A 3,780-nucleotide genomic window follows, 5' to 3' on the forward strand; every position below is an offset into this window, starting at 1 on the left:
GGCACACTATCCCTTTAAATCATACAATAATATTACAAAGTAGAAAAATATACTTCATGTAATTACATAATCACTGTGAAAAAAAATCAATACAAATTGAGCATGATTTCCAAATATCTGATAAATTAATCTGAGTGAACCATAAAAGAAATATCATCATTGCCAGTTTTCTCTTGATATCTCTTCCCATGACTTCTACTTCACCACCGTGATCAGTGTGAACTCTGACCATATAAAAATGAACCCCAAAATAAAAATCAGGTCACTTGCATAGAAGGTGTCTACCAGCCCAACATTGTGACCTCTCAGATTATCTGTATCATAAAGCATAGAAACAGAACGTTCCACATAGTGCAGATGAGGACATTTGTTATATAAAAAGCAGGATTAAAACTCACAAATGTGTAAAATCAAGAACAAATGATCATCTCACCGCTGGGAATCAGTGCTCCCTTACACTGGTTATCAGCGAACTCTTCCTTTAAATTAGTGATCAGTATAGTAGATTGGTGATCAATGGAGAAGGTCCTTACTAGTGGTAAGAATGCACCTAACAGTGGTGGTAAGTAGTGAATTATGTGAGCATCGGAAATTGCTCATTACTCAAATCTCTACCAACCTCTGGAGGAACCCTAGCTGAGAAAGGCTAAAACTGAGTGCCAGCAGATTGTGGATGAACATCAAATAAGACGCCTGTATATTCATGTGGCGCCAGTCTCCTGAAGAGCATGTTTTTGTCAATTTAAATGTTCCTAAGACCATAGTTGGGTTTTAGAGTTAATTGCAGTAAATTATGGTCTCAGTATCAGTTTGGCTGGACTGTACTATGTTCTGCCTGGCCATAGGTGTGGGTGTCACCTTTGGCAGGCATTGGAATGCAGTCTGGTTGGACACATCGGGTACCAATCTCTCTCTCTGAGCCAATCAGTGGGTGCGTTGTCTCTCTGTGTATTCCAGGAGAGGGTACTTAAGGTGCTGAGCTCACGTGATTCGAGGTTCTGGTCCCGAAGTATGTTCTGACTCCCTGACCAGCCGCCAGAGGCCCTCATGGCCTGGGGTGCGGATCCATCCGTTTTCGAGTCTCGAGGCTGGCTAGCCCGAGGCACAGTAACTGGAAGGAGGGTTCCAAGGTGGTCCGTGACATCTCGGGTATGGAGAGGCCCAGCAACTGAAAACGCAACCAGGGGAGGACTCTTTAGAAGAGGGCCATGCATGAGGCTGGCTGCTCGGTAGGAGCCTGTAAGCTAAGCTGGAAAGGACACCAAGTGAATCCGCATTATTATGGTATCGCCGAACCGGCTGCAAGATACTGGTACTGTAAGACAGTTCCTAATTTCATCCTTCAGTTACAACTAAGTTTCTGTGAGAGACTTTCTGTGCTATTCTAAAGTTCTACAACCAAGTCTGTGGCAGAGACTTTGCTTTACCTGAATCACCTGTCGGTTGCTAAATTCACAAAAAGGGGATTTCTCTGACAGTTGTAATATCCAGTTGTGAATGGCTATTCTCTGGATTATCTAGAGAGAGACATTTTCAAGTGTCAGCAGTTCCAAGAGTACCTGAGCTTTACTACCCATACCCTCTATTCCCTACCGAGAGACTGTGTTCTGTTCAACGTTTTGCAAATAAAAATTCCTAAAGGGATTCAAGTGTCGGTCTCTACAGTTTATTGGGCCATCAACCTCGGGAAACCCCTAGACAAGAACGAGATGGAGAAACTAACAGTAAGCCCAGAAAAATCAGCCGCTCTTTCGGGGGTCAGTGCTACATACACTATCTTCATCTCTTCTTTCAGCATTGCTTATTGGTAAGTATGCGGCGCCCCCCTCTAGAGATAAACAAAATCACTATGTAGCCAAAGACTATTAACCACTTCAGCCCCGGACCAATTAACAGCCTAAGGACCAGAGGTCTTTTTACAATTTCGCACTACGCTGCTTTAACTGGTAATTGCGCGGTCATGCAATGTTGTACCCAAACGAAATTTGCATCCTTTTCTTCCAACAAATAGAGCTTTCTTTTGATGGTATTTGATTGCCTCTGCGATTTTTATTTTTTGCGATATAAATGGAAAAAGACCGAAAATTTTGAGAAAAAATTATATTTTCTACTTTTTGTTATAAGAAAAATCGAATAAACTCAATTTTAGTCATACATTTAGGGCAAAATGTATTCAGCCACATGTCTTTAGTAAAAAAAAATGTCAATAAGCGTATATTTATTGGTTTGCGCAAGAGTTATAGCGTCTACAAACTAGAGTACATTTTCTGGAATTTACACAGCTTTTAATTTACGACTGCCTATCTCATTTCTTGAGGTGCTAAAATGGCAGAGCAGTACAACCCCCCCCCCCCAAATGACCCCATTTTGGAAAGTAAACACCCCAAGAAAGTTGTGGAGAGGTATGTTGAGCCCATTGAATATTTTTTTTTTGACCCAAGTGATTGAATAATGACACAAAAAAAAAAAGTTTACAAAAAGTTGTCACTAAATGATATATTGCTCACACATGCCATAGTTATATGTGGAATTGCACCCCAAAATATATTCTACTGCTTCTCCCGAGTATGAGGATACCACATATGTGGGACTTTTTGGGAGTCTAGCTGCGTACGGCACCCCGAAAACCAATCACTGCCTTCAGGGTTTCTAAGGGTGCAAATTTTTGATTTCACTCCTCACTACCTATCACAGTTTCGAAGGCCGTAAAATGCCAAAATAGCACAAAACCCCCCCAAATGCCCCCATTTTGGAAAGTAGACACCCCAAGCTATTTACTGAGAGGCATGTTGAGTCCATGAAATATTTTATATTTTGCCACAAGTTGCAGGAATTTTACAATTTTTTATTTTTTTTTGCACAAAGTTGTCACTAAATGATATATTGCTCACACATGCTATGGGTATAAGTCAAATTGCACCCCAAAATAAATTCTGCTGCTTCTCCCGAGTACGGGGATACCACATATGGGGGACTTTTTGGGAGCCTAGCCACGTACGGGACCCCGAAAACCAAGCACTGCCTTCCGGATTTAAATATAAAATGCTACCAAAAAAAACTGTTAGCGATCGCAGGGATCAAGCCTGACTCTGCGATCGCTGCAGTTATGTGTTTAGTGTTTTGTAAGTGACAGTGATCGATCGATACTGCACTTGGGTGGGCTGGGCAGAGGGGCAAAACCCAGGTGCCAGCAGGTATCTGGGCTGATCCCGCTAACAATGCGTTTTTTTGGAACCCTAAACTGATGGGGATGCTAGTATAGATCTGATCAGATCAGATATTGATCTGTTCAGATTCTATACCACTACGGGAGGTTTATGCTTTGCGTGTGGGTGTTAGCGGTACTGGCACTAACCTAGTGCTGCCTGGGGCGATGCAGACCCTGACCCTAAAACCTAATTGATATCACCCGCCGGGTGATCAGGGGGTTAAACCTTTATTGGGTAATAAATGGTGGGTGCCCTGATGCTATAAAAACCAAACTAACCAGAGTCACCCGTAACACTTATACGGTGATCACTGGTGAAAGGGTTAACTAGGGGCAATCAGGGGGTTCAAATTTTTATTATTAGGTAGTATATGGGGGTCCCTGGCGCTATATAAAAACCTGACGGGGAACCTAAATAACTAACTGGCTAACCAGCGTCACCAGTGACACTTATACTGTGATCGCTGGTGAAAGGGTTAACTAGGGGCAATTAGGGGGTTAAAACCATTATTGGGTAGTATATGGGGGTACCTAGCACTATAAAAACCTGGCAGTGAACCTAAAAAAATAAC

Source organism: Lithobates pipiens, unplaced genomic scaffold (assembly GCF_037356315.1).
Source record: "Lithobates pipiens isolate NorthernLeopardFrog02 unplaced genomic scaffold, aLitPip1_a1.2 Scaffold_8, whole genome shotgun sequence".
Classification (NCBI taxonomy): domain Eukaryota; kingdom Metazoa; phylum Chordata; class Amphibia; order Anura; family Ranidae; genus Lithobates; species Lithobates pipiens.